Raw genomic sequence first — 17,823 nt, 5'->3', positions numbered from 1 at the left:
TCTTCCTCCAACGGATACGGATCCTCTACACCTCCCGCAAGCTTGATCCTCCCCACCCGCTTGTCTCTTCCATCCTCTCCCACCCCAACCCACTGCCGCGCCTGTACTCCTGTATCCCACCTGCTCTCCATCTTCACACTCTCCACACCCTCTCCCAAGGTGGCTTCCGCCGACTCCCCCTCCCGGATGATGCCCTCCTCCCCTCCATCTACCCCTCCTACCAAATTTGAGCCTTGCCTTCCCCTCTCCTCTCATTTTCCTGTGGGCACCCTCTCTCCCTTCTCTCCCTCCCTCTCTCCCTCCTTCCATCCTTACCTCCCCTCCCCCTCTCCCTGGGCTTCCACCCCCTCTTTTCGTTTTCTCCCCTCCTCCTCCCTGGCGTCCTATCTCCCCCTCCCTCCTTCCCTCCCCCCTGTTTTTTCCCTTGGCAGGCCCCCAGCTTTTCGGTGTGGACAGTGCCCCTGCAAGCGCCGAAGCCCATCTCCGCAGTGGCCGTGTCTTTCGTCCCGTCTGTGCCTCGAGTGTTTCTTCGTTTTCTGCTCCACCGTTCACCTGTGCTAGTGTTCTCTGTTCCGTGCTGTGCTGCCCGTCTTTTTAAAACTGAAACAGTGCTGCGTCGGTGAACGACTTCATTTCTTTTTATCCTCTGTTGTCTTCTGATTTTTGTCCTCCATGTCTGTGTTTTGAGATTATGTCTTCCTGTTTTGTTCTCTTGTATGTTTCTTGTGGCCGAAGAGCGGCATATTAGGCCGCTACCGGCCTACCTTTGTAGGTATAAAATGACAATAAAGGAAAAAAAAATGGTACGGCATAAGGTGGGACGTGGCAGTCTGAATTACATTTTATAGATGTATTTCTCACAAATCTCAGAGACTCTCGCGGTCGTCGTCGTCGTCGTCGTCGTCGTCGTCGTCGTCGCCGCCGCCGCCGCTTCTGCAGAAGTAGCAAATGGCCATCGTAGCAAATGCGGTGAGGGACACCCTGCCATCGATTCCGAATGCGCAAAGTGTGTGGTCTTGTTTTCCTGTCTATGTTTGGTCGGTCTTGTAAGAATTTGAATGTAACGAATGGGCGGGAAAGAGTAAGGGGCAGCGGCTGTGTGGAACGAAAACACAATTCCTCAGGGGGTGTGAGCGTTTCGATATGAGTCGTATATAAGTTATACTTGGTCGTCAGTGACCGTGTGGCCTAATGGATAAGGCGTCGGACATCGGATACGAAGATTGCAGGTTCGAATCCTGTCACGGTAGTGTTTTTCCAGTTCTGAAAAAGAAACATATCGTTTTAATGTAGCAATTGAGCAGTACGAAACCGTCTGAATGTTGCTATTGACCATTTTGTACTTGGAGATGGTCTTGAACCTGAAACACACACAACAAGACCGGTGTTAACTAGCGAAATGGTCGGCAGAGTGCCCTCACCGCGAGTTTTGACTGGCACTTGCAAATGTAAAACAACGTCGGAAAGTAACTCGTTCGGCTTTTGAGTCACATCAAGTGTGTGTGTTAATTTTGACGCCGCTAGCTCTGCAGATTGTCATGCAATTCCTTTACCTCTCAGAAATGATTATGAAATAAAAGTGAAGTACGTGACGAGTGTGACGTTAGGAAAACATTAGGAAGCATGGAAAGATTCTGTATGGGACCACCCAACCCAAACGAGTACTGTGTGATCTGCTGCCCAGCAGGTATCCAACGAGGCAGCACGGGTAGCTGAGTCGGTAGAACATTAAACTCTGATTCACATGGTCGTGGATTCGAGCCCTACGCTGAGCGGAACGGAATTTTTTTCCACTGCAGATGTAAATTACCGATTTTCTGATTAACGTGATGTAATTGAAATAGCAACTTTAAAATTTGCCTACGTCTCCATCAGTCCCAAGAAAGCTGTATTTGAAGGTGAAGGTGATTTTGTAGATATGTGTGAAAGTCATGTTCTGACGTGCAGGTGGTTTTGGTTGGAGAGAACATTGGCTACGTGTCAGATGTTTAGCCAAGCAGTAATGGGTCGCCATAGCTGCAAATATTAGTCGAAAATATGAAGTGTTGTCAGCTGAAGTCTGATGATTCAGACGACCGTACAGACGAAATACGCAAAAGTGCCGCTAGGCGGCGCCTGTTTAGCTCAGTGGTAGAGCATTGGTCTAGTTAACCAGAGGTCGTGAGTTCCATCCTCACAGGAGGAAGACGAATTTTGGAAATCAGTTGCGCGTCATGGCCGTATAGCAAACAGTATCTGTGATGAGGAACAATTAGCGACATGCGTATTATTAAGAATTACTCTCATATGTGATTAAGCCGAATGGCTCAGATAATGCATTTGCCAAATTGGTACGGCATAAGGTGGGACGAGGCAGTCTGAATTACATTTTATAGATGTATTTCTCACAAATCTCAGAGCCTCTCGCGGTCGTCGTCGTCGTCGTCGTCGTCGTCGTCGTCGCCGCCGCCGCTTCTGCAGAAGTAGCAAATGGCCATCGTAGCAAATGCGGCGAGGGACACCCTGCCATCGATTCCGAATGCGCAAAGTGTGTGGTCTTGTTTTCATGTCTATGTTTGGTCGGTCTCGTAAGAGGCTGAATGTAACGAATGGGTGGGAAAGAGTAAGGGGCAGCGGCTGTGTGGACCGAAAACACAATTCCTCAGGGGGTGTGAGCGTTTCCAAATGAGTCGTATATAAGTTATACTTGGTCGTCAGTGACCGTGTGGCCTAATAGCTAAGGCGTCGGACTTCGGATCCGAAGATTGCAGGTTCGAATCCTGTCACGGTCGTGTTTTTCCAGTTCTGAAAAAGAAACATACCGTTTTAATGTAACAATTGAGTAGTACGAAACCGTCTGAATGTTGCTATTGACCATTTTGTACTTGGAGATGGTCTTGAACCTGAAACACACACAACAACACCGGTGTTAACTAGCGAAATGGTGGGCAGAGTGCCCTCACCGCGAGTTTTGACTGGCACTTGCACATCTAAACAACGTCGGAAAGTAACTCGTTCGGCTTTTGAGTCACATCAAGTGTGTGTGTTAATTTTGACGCCGCTAGCTCTGCAGATTGTCATGCAATTCCTTTACCTCTCAGAAATGATTATGAAATAAAAGTGAAGTACGTGACGAGTGTGACATAGGAAAACATTAGGAAGCATGGAGAGATTCTGTATGGGACCACCCAACCCAAACGAGTATCGTGTGATCTGCTGTCCAGCATGTATCCAACGAGGCAGCACGGCTAGCTCAGTCGGTAGAGCATGAGACTCTTATTCACATGGTCGTGGGTCCGAGCCCTACGCTGGGCGGAACGGAATTTTTTTCCGCTGCAGCTGTAAATTACCGATTTTCTGATTAACGTGATGTAATGGAAATAGCAACTTTAAAATTTGCCTACGTCTCCATCAGTCGCAAGAAATCTGTATTTGAAGTGAAGGTGATTTTGTAGACATGTGTGAAAGTCATGTTCGGAGGTGCAAGTGGTTTTGGTTGGAGAGAACATTGGCTACGTGTCAGATGTGTAGCCAAGCAGTAATGGGTCGACATAGCTGCAAATATTAGTCGAAAATATGAAGTGTTGTCAGCTGAAGTCCGATGATTCAGACGACCGTACGGACGAAGTACGCAAAAGTGCCGCTAGGCGGCGCCTGTTTAGCTCAGTGGTAGAGCATTGGTCTAGTAAACCAGGGGTCGTGAGTTCCCTCCTCACAGGAGGAAGACGAATCTTGGAAATCAGTTGCTCATCGTGGACGTATAGCAAACAGTATCTGTGATGAGGAACAATTAGCGACAGGCGCATTATTAAGAATTACTCTCAGATGTGATTAAGCCGAATGGCGCAGATAAAGCATTTGCCAAAGCGGTAAGGCATAAGGTGGGACGAGGCAGTCTGTATTACATTTTATAGATGTATTACTCACAAATCTCAGAGCCTCTCGCGGTCGTCGTCGTCGCCGCTTCTGCAGAAGTAGCAAATGGCCATCGTATCAAATGCGGCGAGGGACACCCTGCCATCGATTAGGAATGCGCAAAGTGTGTGGTCTTGTTTTCCTGTCTATGTTTGGTCGGTCTCGTAAGAGGTTGAATGTAACGAATGGGTGGGAAAATAGTAAGGGGCAGCGGCTGTGTGGAACGAAAACACAATTCCTCAGGGGGTGTGAGCGTTTCGATATGAGTCGTATATAAGTTATACTTGGTCGTCGGTGACCGTGTGGCCTAATGGATAAGGCGTCGGACTTCGGATCCGAAGATTGCAGGTTCGAATCCTGTCACGGTCGTGTTTTTCCAGTTCTGAAAAAGAAACATACCGTTTTAATGTAGCAATTGAGCAGTACGAAACCGTCTGAATGTTGCTGTTGACATTTTGTGCTTGAAGATGGTCTTGAACCTGAAACACACACAACAAGACCGGTGTTAACTAGCGAAATGGTCGGCAGAGTGCCCTCACCGCGAGTTTTGACTGGCACTTGCACATCTAAAACAACGTCGGAAAGTAACTCGTTCGGCTTTTGAGTCACATCAAGTGTGTGTGTTAATTTTGACGCCGCTAGCTCTGCAGATTGTCATGCAATTCCTTTACCTCTCAGAAATGATTATGAAATATAAGTGAAGTACGTGACAAGTGTGACGTTAGGAAAACATTAGGAAGCATGGAGAGATTCTGTATGGGACCACCTAACCTAAACGAGTATCGTGTGATCTGCTGCCCAGCAGGTATCCAACGAGGCAGCACGGCTAGCTCAGGCGGTAGAGCATGAGACTCTTATTCACAGGGTCGTGGGTTCGAGCGCTACGCTGGGCGGAACGGAATTTTTTTCCACTGCAGATGTAAATTACCGATTTTCTGATTAACGTGATGTAATGGAAATAGCAACTTTAAAATTTGCCTGCGTCTCCATCAGTCGCTAGAAAATTGTATTTGAAGTGAAGGTGATTTTGTAGACATGTGTGAAAGTCATGTTCTGAAGTGCAAGTGGTTTTGGTTGGAGAGAACACGGCTACGTGTCAGATGTGTAGCCAAGCAGTAATGGGTCGCCATAGCTGCAAATATTAGTCGAAAATATGAAGTGTTGTCAGCTGAAGTCTGATGATTCAGACGACCGTACGGACGAAGTACACAAAAGTGCCGCTAGTCGGCGCATGTTTAGCTCAGTGGTAGAGCATTGGTCTAGTAAACCAGAGGTCGTGAGTTCCATCCTCACAGGAGGAAGACGAATTTTGGAAATGAGTTGCGCATCGTGGACGTATAGCAAACAGTATCTGTGATGACGAACAATTAGCGACAGGCGTATTATTAAGAATTACTCTCAGATGTGATTAAGCCGAATGGCGCAGATAAAGCATTTGCCAAAGCGGTACGGCATAAGTTGGGACGAGGCAGTCTGAATTACATTGTATAGATGTATTTCTCACAAATCTCTGAGCCTGTCGTCGTCGTCGTCATCGCCGCCGCTTCTGCAGAAGTAGCAAATGGCCATCGTAGCAAATGCGGCGAGGGACACCCTGCCATCGATTAGGATTGCGCAAAGTGTGTGGTCTTGTTCTCCTGTCTATGTTTGGTCGGTCTCGTAAGAGGTTGAATGTAACGAATGTGTGGGAAAGAGTAAGGGGCAGCGGCTGTGTGGAACGAAAACACAATTCCTCAGGGGGTGTGAGCGTTTCGAAATGAGTCGTATATAAGTTATACTTCGTCGTCAGTGACCGAGTGGCCTAATGGATAAGGCGTCGGACTTCGGATCCGAAGATTGCAGGTTCGAATCCTGTCACGGTAGTGTTTTTCCAGTTCTGAAAAAGAAACATACCGTTTTAATGTAGCAATTGAGCAGTACGAAACTGTCTGAATGTTGCTGTTGACCATTTTGTACTTGGAGATGGTCTTGAACCTGAAACACACACAACAACACCGGTGTTAACTAGCGAAATGGTCGGCAGAGTGCCCTCACCGCGAGTTTTGACTGGCACTTGCACATCTAAAACAACGTCGGAAAGTAACTCGTTCGGCTTTTGAGTCACATCAAGTGTGTGTGTTAATTTTGACGCCGCTAGCTCTGCAGATTGTCATGCAATTCCTTTACCTCTCAGAAATGATTATGAAATAAAAGTGAAGTACGTGACGAGTGTGACGTTAGGAAAACATTAGGAAGCATGGAGAGATTGTGTATGGGACCACCCAACCCAAACGAGTATCGTGTGATCTGCTGCCCAGCAGGTATCCAACGAGGCAGCACGGGTAGCTCAGTCGGTAGAGCATGAGACTCTTATTCACATGGTCGTGGGTTCGAGCCCTACGCTGGGCGGAACGGAATTTTTTTCGGCTGCAGATGTAAATTACCGATTTTCTGATTAACGTGATGTAATTGAAATAGCAACTTTAAAATTTGCCTACGTCTCCATCAGTCGCAAGAAAACTGTATTTGAAGGTGAAGGTGATTTTGTAGATATGTGTGAAAGTCATGTTCTGAAGTGCAGGTGGTTTTGTTTGGAGAGAACATTGGCTACGTGTCAGATGTGTAGCCAAGCAGTAATGGGTCGCCATAGCTGCAAATATTAGTCGAAAATATGAAGTGTTGTCAGCTGTAGTCTGATGATTCAGACGACCATACGTACGAAATACGCAAAAGTGGCGCTTGTCGGGGCCTGTTTAGCTCAGTGGTAGAGCATTGGTCTAGTAAACCAGGGGTTGTGAGATCCATCCTCACAGGAGGAAGACGAATTTTGGAAATGAGTTGCGCATCGTGGCCGTATAGCAAACAGTATCTGTGATGAGGAACAATTAGCGACAGGCGTATTATTTAGAATTACTCTCAGATGTGATTAAGCCGAATGGCGCAGATAAAGCATTTGCCAAAGCGGTACGGCATAAGTTTTGACGAGGCAGTCTGAATTACATTTTATAGATGTATTTCTCACAAATCTCAGAGCCTCTCGCGGTCGTCGTCGTCGTGTCGCCGCCACCGCTTCTGCAGAAGTAGCAAATGGCCATAGTAGCAAATGCGGCGAGGGACACCTTGCCATCGATTCCCAATGCGCAAAGTGTGTGGTCTTGTTTTCCTGTCTATGTTTGGTCGGTCTCGTAAGAGGTTGAATGTAACGAATGGGTGGGAAAGAGTAAGGGGCAGCGGCTGTGTGGAACGAAAACGCAGTTCCTCAGGGGGGTGTGAGCGTTTCGAGATGAGTCGTATATAAGTTACACTTGGTCGTTAGTGACCGAGTGGCATAATGGATAAGGCGTCGGACTTCGGACTGATAGAGCACAGAGGCCTCTGCTGGGAAGAGAAACTTAGGAACGCAGAACAAGACATAAACCGAGTGTGGAAAATCACAAAAGCGCAGAAGGCTACTCCCAGGGTACACAGGCCACTCCGAGGTCCAAATGGGCTAGTATATGGCGACGAGGGCAAAGCAGAATTACTGGCGACATCGTTAGAGTCACAATTCCGTACTCACGTCATCGAAGATGACGAGAGTGAGAGGCAGGAAGAAATAATAAACGGACGAGTGTCTCAATTGAGGCAACAAAGGCCAGATCCGATCGACTTGTGTGTGCCTACATTAGGCGCTTAGGGAATAATAAATCCCCCGGTCCTGACAAGGTCCGTGTCCCATACCTGAAACACCTGCCTCCCAACGCAATCACCTACCTCACCACACTATACAACCAGTGCCTTTCCCTAACCTACTTCCCAAAAGCCTGGAAAACTGCTCAGGTCGTAACCCTACCAAAACCCAATAAGAAAGTTATCCTTCCACAAAACTATAGACCCATCTCACTCCTGTGTTTTCTAGGGAAAGTACTGGAGTGCCTGATCCTAAGCGCCCTATCCATATTCCTACAGGGCAACAACACAATCATCCCTGAGCAGTTTGGATTCCGCCCTGAACACAGCACCATCCATCAATCCCTACGCCTGGTGGAACACATATGCAGGGCGAGAGACCGGAAACACAGCACAGGAGCAGTCTTTCTCGATATCGAGAAAGCATTCGACAAAGTCTGGCATGATGGCTTAATATACAAGTTATCCCAGTTAGGCATTCCAGGACATATAATCAGCATGATTGACTCGTTTCTGGCGGGGAGGCAGTATCGCGTCAGGTGTGGCAAACATGTAAGCACGATCAGGGACGCTGTGGCAGGAGTTCCACAGGGCTCAGTTCTTGGCCCCATGTTATACTCGTTATACACAAACGACGTGCCAAAGTCGGCAGGAGGTGAGATAGCGCTGTACGCCGACGATACGGCGGTTTACAGGAGTAGCAGCAATCTCAATTTCATAGTAAAAAAGCTGCAGGAGCACTTGGACCAAATCGTAAAATGGTGCAAGATTTGGAAAATAATGATTAATCCTGAAAAGTCCGTAGCCGTTATGTTTACGAGGAAACCGACCCCCCCCCCCCCCCCCAAACAGACGGATTTTGGTAGCCGAAAAGGAATTAGAATGGAGTGACTCAGCCACATATCTAGGCCTTGAACTAGATAAACGCCTAACCTTTGCAAAGCAGGTAAACAGATCCAGAGGTAGAGGCTACACCGCTTTCTTTCAACTGTACCCACTATTAAAAGGTGGAGGACTCAGCATGAAAACAAAACTAAGATTATACAGGGCAATTATTTTACCGAGTATTTTATATGGGTCGGAAGTTTGGTCCATGGCAGCAGACGTACATCTACAAAAAATTCAGAGCCTATAGAACAGAATCCTCCGCGTCATCGCCGACGCAGACCGCTACACACCAAACATCCACATTAAGGACCTATTAGAGGAACCATCCATCTATACTTATATTAAAACAAAATCAGAAAACCTATACGAAAAAACACCGACTTCGACCCACCAGCTAATAAATCAGTTAGGAACCGATTATCCTAATACTTCAGACAAGCGTCACATTTCAACAATAAACAGAGAATTTAGGGAATAACAGTTACAGACAAAACAAGCAGACATGCAAACACTATTCAGATAAATAACTAAAGCTATTCCTCTAAATACCATACAGCCATATTGGAAGTCAGACGGGTAAAGCCCTGTGGTGCTTCTGTGAAACATTAATATAGATAAGCAACTCACGGCATAAGGTGGGACGAGGCAGTCTGAATTACATTTTATAGATGTATTTCTCACAAATCCCAGAGCCTCTCGCGGTCGTCGTCGTCGTCGTCGTCGTCGTCGTCGTCGTCGCCGCTTCTGCAGAAGTAGCAAATGGCCATCGTAGCAAATGCGGCGAGGGACACCCTGCCATCGATTAGGAATGCGCAAAGTGTGTGATCTTGTTTTCCTGTCTATGTTTGGTCGGTCTCGTAAGAGGTTGAATGTAACGAATGGGTGGGAAAGAGTAAGGGGCAGCGGCTGTGTGGATCGAAAACACAATTCCTCAGGGGGTGTGAGCGTTTCGAAATTAGTCGTATATAAGTTATGCTTGGTCGTCAGTGACCGTGTGGCCGAATGGATAAGGCGTCGGACTTCGGATCCGAAGATTGCAGCTTCGAATCCTGTCACGGTAGTGTTTTTCCAGTTCTGAAAAAGAAACATACCGTTTTAATGTATCAATTGAGCAGTACGAAACTGTCTGAATGTTGCTGTTGACCATTTTGTGCTTGGAGATGGTCTTGAACATGAAACACACACAAAAAGACCGGTGTTAACTAGCGAAATGGTCGGCAGAGTGCCCTCACCGCGAGGTTTGACTGGCACTTGCACATCTAAAACAACGTCGGAAAGTAATTCGTTCGGCTTTTGAGTCACGTCAAGCATGTGTGTTAATTTTGACGCCGCTAGCTCTGCAGATTGTCATGCAATTCCTTTACCTCTCAGAAATGATTATGAAATAAAAGTGAAGTACGTGGCGAGTGTGACGTTAGGAAAACATTAGGAAGCATGGAGAGATTCTGTATGGGACCACCCAACCCAAACGAGTACTGTGTGATCTGCTACCCAGGAGGTATCCAACGAGGCAGCACGGCTAGCTCAGTCGGTAGAGCATGAGACTCTTATTCACATGGTCGTGGGTTCGAGCCCTACGCTGGGCGGAACGGAATTGTTTTCCGCAGCAGGTGTAAATTACCGATTTTCTTATTAACGTGATGTAATGGAAATAGCAACTTTAAAATTTGCCTACGTCTCCATCAGTCGCAAGAAAACTGTATTTGAAGTTGAAGGTGATTTTGTAGACATGTGTGAAAGTCATGTTCTGAAGTGCAAGTGGTTTTGGTTGGAGAGAACACGGCTACGTGTCAGATGTGTAGCAAAGCAGTAATGGGTCGCCATAGCTGCAAATATTAGTCGAAAATATGAAGTGTTGTCAGCTGAAGTCTGATGATTCAGACGACCGTACGGACGAAGTACGCAAAAGTGCCGCTAGGCGGCGCCTGTTTAGCTCAGTGGTAGAGCATTGATCTAGTAAACGAGGGGTCAGGAGTTCCATCCTCACAGGAGGAAGACGAACCTTAGAAATCAGTTGCGCATCGTGGCCGTATAGCAAACAGTATCTGTGATGAGGAACAATTATCGACAGGCGTATTATCAAGAATTACTCTTAGATGTGATTAAGGCGAATGGCGCAGATAAAGCATTTGCCAAAGCGGTACGGCATAAGGTGGGACGAGGCAGTCTGAATTACATTATATAGATGTATTTCTCACAAATCCCAGATCCTCTCGCGGTCGTCGTCGTCGCCGAAGCCGCTTCTGCAGAAGTAGCAAATGGCCATCGTAGCAAATGCGGCGAGGGACACCCTGCCATCGATTCCGAATGCGCAAAGTGTGTGATCTTGTTTTCTGTCTATGTTTGGTCGGTCTCGTAAGAGGTTGAATGTAACGAATGGGTGGGAAAGAGTAAAGGGCAGCGGCTGTGTGCAACGAAAACACAATTCCTCAGGGAGTGTGAGCGTTTCGAAATGAGTCGTATATAAGTTATACTTGGTCGTCAGTGACCGTGTGGCCGAATGGATAAGGCGTCGGACTTCGGATCCGAAGATTGCAGGTTCGAATCTTGTCACGGTAGTGTTTTTCCAGTTCTGAAAATGAAACATACCGTTTTAATGTATCAATTGAGCAGTACGAAACCGTCTGAATGTTGCTGTTGACCATTTTGTGCTTGGAGATGGTCTTGAACCTGAAACACACACAAAAAGACCGGTGTTAACTAGCGAAATGGTCGGCAGAGTGCCCTCTCCGCGAGTTTTCACTGGCACTTGCACATCTAAAACAACGTCGGAAAGTAACTCGTTCGGCTTTTGAGTCACATCAAGTATGTGTGTTAATTTTGACGCCGCTAGCTCTGCAGATTGTCATGCAATTCCTTTACCTCTCAGAAATGATTATGAAATAAAAGTGAAGTACGTGGCGAGTGTGGCGTTAGGAAAACATTAGGAAGCATGGAGAGATTCTGTATGGGACCACCCTTCCCAAACGAGTACTGTGTGATCTGCTACCCAGCAGGTATCCAACGAGGCAGCACGGCTAGCTCAGTCGGTAGAGCATGAGACTCTTATTCACATGGTCGTGGGTTCGAGCCCTACGCTGGGCGGAAGGGAATTGTTTACCGCTGCAGGAGTAAATTACCGATTTTCTGATTAACGTGATGTAATGGAAATAGCAACTTTAAAATTTGCCTACGTCTCCATCAGTCGCAAGAAAACTGTATTTGAACGTGAAGGTGATTTTGTAGACATGTGTGAAAGTCATGTTCTGAAGTGCAAGTGGTTTTGGTTGGAGAGATCACGGCTACGTGTCAGATGTGTAGCCAAGCAGTAATGGGTCGCCATAGCTGCAAATATTAGTCGAAAATATGAAGTGTTGTCAGCTGAAGTCTGATGATTCAGACGACCGTACGGACGAAGTACGCAAAAGTGCCGCTAGGCGGCGCCTGTTTAGCTCAGTGGTAGAGCAATGGTCTAGTAAACCAGGGGTCGTGAGTTCCATCTTCACAGGAGGAAGACGAATCTTGGAAATCAGTTGCGCATCGTGGCCGTATAGCAAACAGTATCTGTGATGAGGAACAATTAGCGACAGGCGTATTATCAAGAATTACTGTCAGATGTGATTAAGGCGAATGGCGCAGATAAAGCATTTGCCAAAGCGGTACGGCATAAGGTGGGACGAGGCAGTCTGAATTATATTTTATAGATGTATTTCTTACTAATCTCAGAGCCTCTCGCGGTCGTCGTCGTCGTCGTCGTCGTCGTCGTCGTCGTCGTCGTCGCCGCCGCCGCTTCTGCAGAAGTAGCAAATGGCCATCGTAGCAAATGCGGCGAGGGACACCCTGCCATCGATTCCGAATGCGCAAAGTGTGTGATCTTGTTTTCCTGACTATGTTTGGTCGGTCTCGTTAGAGGTTGAATGTAACGAATGGGTGGGAAAGAGTAAGGGGCAGCGGCTGTGTGGAACGAAAACACAATTCCTCAGGGGGTGTGAGCGTTTCGCGATGAGTCGTATATAAGTTATACTTGGTCGTCAGTGACCGTGTGGCCTAATGGATCCAGTCGGCCTTTGGCTGTGGAGCGGTGCAGTACGCCCCGGCCGCTCCGTGTCGCGTGCCCGGGTGTATTGTTTTTTACCGCGCCGACGCGCTAGTGTTACGTATTGCCGTCACGTTCCTGCACACGATGGCTCTTTCGTATCGGAAAGCCACGATCAAGCTGCAGTTCGACACTACGTACTCTAGACCCAAGGCCCACGAAGTAGAGCGTTTTTTACGCGATGTGGTACATGTTGATCCTAACGAGCTGATCGGTATCCACTTATCAATTGTCTCCAGCGTCGTATATCTTAAGTTCACTGACGACGAAGCATGTGACAAAATTCTCAGACGCTCGACGGCAGGTTATCGGTTCTGCCACTCAGACGGAAACGTGGGTGTGGTGACACTTGAACGTGCTGGATTGGGAATCCAAAATGTGTTCGTGTTTGAGCTCCCTTTTGAAGTTCCAGCGGATTTGGTCACCCTTGCTCTTCGACCCTATGGAACAGTTCTCGGCCACACGGCCGAAAAATGGAAGACCTTCGACACCTACCCTGTCCTTAACGGGGTGCGACAAGTCCGTATTGACCTGCATCGCCATATTCCTTCGTATCTCACGATCGCTGGTTGCAGGGCAATAATTATATACGACGGTAAGCCGAGAACCTGCTCCGGTTGTGGCCAGACGGGACACATGCGTACCGAATGCCTGCAACGCCGTCTCGCGCAGACACCCTCGACCGACCAGATTCGTCCGTCGACACCGACCTCTCTGCCGATTACGTATGTTGCGGCGGCGAGACGGGAGACGCCAGCTGTATATGACGACCCCACTGTATTGGTGCGAGCTTTGGAGGACCCTGCAGTAGCTTCCACGGAGCCCCAAGCGTCTTTCAGTGCTGATGCTACTGATGTCCTTTCGTCGGACCCCGGCGCACCGTCACAACGGCTCGCCGACGGTGCGATGGAAGTTGAAGCACAGGATGCAGCGTCCTCCCCTTGCCCTACGTCGGAAACAGAGGCGCGGCAGCGTAAGCAGAAATCACCCAAGCGTCATAAGAAGCGGCGCAAGACAACCGACGACGTAGAACAGCCCGAGGCGACACCGCTGGATGACGAGGTGCCTCAACCGCTCCACCGCGCCGACACAGGCGACCCTACCGTCTCACACGGTTCGACGTCTTCTCCCACTACCGCTGGGTCTGGACCACATGGGGATGCGGGAGATCACCGCAGCTCCGACACCGGGGATGCACCCTTACCTCCGTCTGCCTCTCGAGATCCAGTGGTGTCAACGTCCCTGGGCGACTGGGCGCAGGAGATGGAGTTGCAGGATGCGTTTCAGGACCAAGACGATGCACCGATGCCGATGGCAGCGTCTACGCGGCCGGCGACAGACGCCTAGGGCGGCATGAGCACCTCTCGTCGCTGCCTAGCACTTCGCAAGACCGGCGCTCCACGTCACGACTACTGCCCTCCTGTCATACCATGGTCACCTCCCGAGACTTGATGGACCAGGCATACCGCCTCGCCACGATCAACGTCAATGGCATTACATCTGATGTCAAGACCCGTATACTGAAGGATACGTTACGCGCTGCGGATCTGGACGTTGTTTTCCTTCAAGAAGTCCGATCAGGACTCTGTCTCGATGCCTACGGATATGACGCCTACACTATTCCTGCAGATGTGGGCGGCGGAGGTACGGCGATTCTACTGCAGGAAGGGATAATGGCCACTGATGTCTCCTATTTACCGTCGGCCCGGGGGGTCGCACTCACGATTGGTACAGTACGTCTGGTGAACTTATATGCTCCTTCAGGCACCGGCAAAAGGAGAGAACGGCGCACCTTTTTTGCCGAAGATATAGCCCCGCTCTTCCAGGGCAATACCGACCACTTGGTAGTAGGCGGCGATTTTAATTGTGTCTCCGCCCATCCGACCAGGAGCCACACTATACCACCTACCCGGCACTCCAGGCACTTGTACAGGACTTGGCCTTGTTGGACACCTGGATCATCCAACACGGCGACCGTCGAGCACACACCTACTTTACTAGTCACTCCGCAAGCCGTTTGGATCGAGTCTACGTCACCCGCGGCCTACGATCGGCCGTTGTCGACGCTGAGATGTGGCCGGCAGCGTTCACGGATCACCTCGCATATGTGTGTACTCTCACCCTTCCCTTCCAGCGCGTCCGCCGAAGTAGGGGTCCGTGGCGCCTCAATGTGGCCCTTCTTGATGAGATAAATTGCAGACGCGCAGTCGAGTCCACATGGAGCAATTGCCACCGGCGTTTACCCGCCTACCGTTCTGTACTTCAATGGTAGTTACGGTGTGCAAAACCGGCACTGTGCCGAACATTAGTCAGCTATGGACGCGACCGAGCGCGCTGGTATACTGCGACTACTGATTTTTACTATACTGCGCTCCGCGAACTGGCTGTACAACCGCCGTCGCCAGAGCGACAATCAGCAGTACAACGCGTCAAGGCACAATTGCTTCGTATCAACGCCGTACGTCTTGCGGGTGTGCGGGTGCGAGCGAGGACGACTGATGATGTTCGTGGTGAACGACCTTCCCTCCACCATATCATTCAAGAACGCCGAAGACGCAAGAGGCAGCTCATTACCGAGGTTGAGACGGAGGATGGGCGACGCGTTGACGCAAAAATGGATATCGTCCGAGCTTTCACACAGTCATATAAACTTCTTTACGAGAGGGAGTCCCACATGAATGTAGGGGTCAGGGAAGTCCTATCTGACCTACCAGTCTCTCGGAACCTACAAGATGAAGCTACGCTCTTGTCGGCGGTGACTTTGGAAGAACTGCGAGAGGCTCTGTTGCGTGGCTCTGCCAACAAAACGCCTGGCCCTGACGGCCTCCCTCTTGAATTTTACATGCGGTTCTTTGATCTCATGGGCCCAATGTGGGTCAGGATGTACAGTGAACTCCTGGACGCCGATTTTCAGGTACCATCTGACTTTACTGAGGGTCTCTTGATCCCTGTGCCCAAACCCGGCGGAGGCCGTCACCCTCTAGATTTTCGCCCGTTGACAATGCTAAACACTGACTATAAGCTGTTGACACGCATGCTCCGTGAGAGGCTCAAACCTACGGTAATGGCGGCCATTCACACTGATCAAACCTGCCTCGGGGGCGACACTAATGTGTTTACGACTTTAAGCACCTATAGAGACGTGGTGGCGCTCATGCAAACTTGCCGCCTCCAAGGCGCTCTTGTTGCGCTGGACTTCGACCATGCTTTCGACCGCGTTAACCATGGTTTCCTGCGTGCTGTTATGGAACACATCGGTGTCCCGCGTCTGACGACGTCTGTTGTGCTTCGATTGATCCATGGGGCTGTCACGAGGATTATGATCAACGGCTGTCGGTCCGCCCCCGTCCGTGTCAACAGGTCCGTCCGGCAGGGTTGTCCTCTTTCTGCCATGCTCTTCTGCGTTGCCCTCGAACCAGCTCTTCACGGACTACGGCGACGCTTAGAAGGACTTACCCTCCGTTCCGTAACCTTTCGATGTGGTGCATACGCCGACGATGTGATGTTCCTAGCACGGTCTGGTGACGAATTACACACGGCGTTTTCCTGGCTCCACCAGTATGGGGCGGTGGCAGGCAGTGTGCTCAACCTTCGGAAATCACGCTACATGGAGGTAGGACGAGGAATGCCTGCAGGTCTGGCCGTACCTCTGACAAAGGTCCCGATGCTCAAGTGTTTAGGGATATCACTCCATCGACAAATACAACGCACGGCGGCCTTTACGTATCGTATGGTCTTACGACGACTCCGTTTAGAGGCTCGTCTCAATAAATTCAGATCATTGAACTTTTTGCAACGCGCCCAATACGTCAATGTGTACATGGCTTCTCACCTTAACCATTACGCCCATGTACTGCCGATAACGGACACGATGGCTTCCTGGATACAGGCAGTGTTTGGACACGTGGTGAACGATGGTGCTGTTTTCAAGATCCGTTTTGTTACGCTTACTTTACCCTTCGACAAAGGCGGTGTTGGACTCACTCACGTCAAGCACAGAGCGCTGGCACTGTATCTCCGTTCCATGAGGCGACTCTGGCTTTCACCAACAGCCAGTCTCCCCGGCCTACTGATTGAAGAAGTGGCCCCACGTACGCTGTACCCACCGGTACCAGTTGGACATTTATCGCCCTCGCTGTCACATATTAGAACGTTTTTCGTAGAGCATAGCTATGTGTTGCGGGTTATATCGGAGACACGGAATCCGACAGCGAAGACTTATTATAGTGCTCTCCAGCACTGGACTCCGGATAACGACATTGTACGGCGCCACCCTACGGTCGACTGGCCACGGGTATGGCGAGCCATCCACGCGCCGTTCCTGTCTACTTTCGTGCGGTCGACGTGGTATGTGGTCGTTAACGAGAAACTTCCAACCCGCCAACGGCTGCATGCCATTCACCTAATTGACGTCCCTGTGTGCCCCCGTTGCACGACGTTAGACACGGACGAACATAGACTGAACTGTGGCCCCGCGCGTGAGTGCTGGAAACTGATCCGCCAGATCCTGGCTTTCCTGCTCCGCCGCCCCTACGTTTCGATTTTACCCCAAGAACTCTTTCATCCCGACGCTGTCTATTTCCCTATGACCCGGATGAATGCGGTTAATTGGGTACGAGGAATGGCGATACACTACATATACCGCGATGGAGATAAAGACGTCCTCGATTTATGGTACTATATGATCGACGAGTTTCTGGTCTTAACGAACAGACAGGATTGCCGGAACCTTTTTGCGAACTATTTGGGTTCGTCATTCACGGACTCACCACCCAGCTGGGGTGTGCCGGGTGTGAGAAGACATTAACTTGTAGATGTGATCTTTCCACGATTCCCCTATGGTAACAGAAACAGTCTCTGACTGTGTGCAGCGGCCCCGGGCGCTCCAACGATTGGTGGCTGGTGATGTCCAATGTAATGACGACCGCTCGTTCCTGGCCGCCCGCCTAGCAATGTGACCGCGGCGAGCAAGATGGCCCTTTTTAGTTCACTTTATTGGCAACTTTTTGCGCATGGCTGCCTTGTTTTTTTTATGCATTCTTAAAAAAAAGAGAAGGAGAAAAAAAATTGGTAATCGTCGTGGCTTCTGAATTTATAGTTGCCTGTTGGCGCCCAACTGTTTTTCTTTTTTTTTCCTTTTTTTTGCCACATTTCGGTCTAAAGCTATGAGTCTCACTGAACATCGAAGATAATTCGCTTGACAAGAAAAAAAAAAAAAAAGTTGCTAGCGTTGCTACCTCTGGATCACGGGGTCCCGGGTTCCATTCCCGGCCAGGTTGGGGATTTTCTCTGCTCGGGGACTGAATGTTTGTGTTGTC

General features: G+C 49.2%; 8 non-coding genes across 8 annotated transcripts; all 8 read left to right on the top strand.

The window, feature by feature from the left end:
* Positions 1-2,698: 2,698 nt before the first annotated feature.
* On the top strand, positions 2,699-2,771 carry Trnar-ucg (transfer RNA arginine (anticodon UCG)). Its single transcript has one exon. It is a non-coding gene; the product is annotated as a tRNA-Arg (tRNA).
* A 450-nt stretch (positions 2,772-3,221) lies between these two features.
* On the top strand, positions 3,222-3,294 carry Trnak-cuu (transfer RNA lysine (anticodon CUU)). The gene has a single exon. It is a non-coding gene; the product is annotated as a tRNA-Lys (tRNA).
* Positions 3,295-4,190: 896 nt separating this feature from the next.
* On the top strand, positions 4,191-4,263 carry Trnar-ucg (transfer RNA arginine (anticodon UCG)). Its single transcript has one exon. It is a non-coding gene; the product is annotated as a tRNA-Arg (tRNA).
* Positions 4,264-6,209: 1,946 nt separating this feature from the next.
* Trnak-cuu (transfer RNA lysine (anticodon CUU)) lies at positions 6,210-6,282 on the top strand. Its single transcript has one exon. It is a non-coding gene; the product is annotated as a tRNA-Lys (tRNA).
* Positions 6,283-9,418: 3,136 nt separating this feature from the next.
* Trnar-ucg (transfer RNA arginine (anticodon UCG)) lies at positions 9,419-9,491 on the top strand. Its single transcript has one exon. It is a non-coding gene; the product is annotated as a tRNA-Arg (tRNA).
* A 452-nt stretch (positions 9,492-9,943) lies between these two features.
* On the top strand, positions 9,944-10,016 carry Trnak-cuu (transfer RNA lysine (anticodon CUU)). The gene has a single exon. It is a non-coding gene; the product is annotated as a tRNA-Lys (tRNA).
* A 900-nt stretch (positions 10,017-10,916) lies between these two features.
* On the top strand, positions 10,917-10,989 carry Trnar-ucg (transfer RNA arginine (anticodon UCG)). Its single transcript has one exon. It is a non-coding gene; the product is annotated as a tRNA-Arg (tRNA).
* A 452-nt stretch (positions 10,990-11,441) lies between these two features.
* Trnak-cuu (transfer RNA lysine (anticodon CUU)) lies at positions 11,442-11,514 on the top strand. Its single transcript has one exon. It is a non-coding gene; the product is annotated as a tRNA-Lys (tRNA).
* Positions 11,515-17,823: the final 6,309 nt, after the last annotated feature.

This window comes from Schistocerca gregaria, unplaced genomic scaffold (assembly GCF_023897955.1).
Source record: "Schistocerca gregaria isolate iqSchGreg1 unplaced genomic scaffold, iqSchGreg1.2 ptg000180l, whole genome shotgun sequence".
Taxonomy (NCBI): Eukaryota; Metazoa; Arthropoda; class Insecta; order Orthoptera; family Acrididae; genus Schistocerca; species Schistocerca gregaria.
Note: the sequence above shows the minus strand (reverse complement) of the source record. Positions and strands in the feature narration are given on the sequence as shown.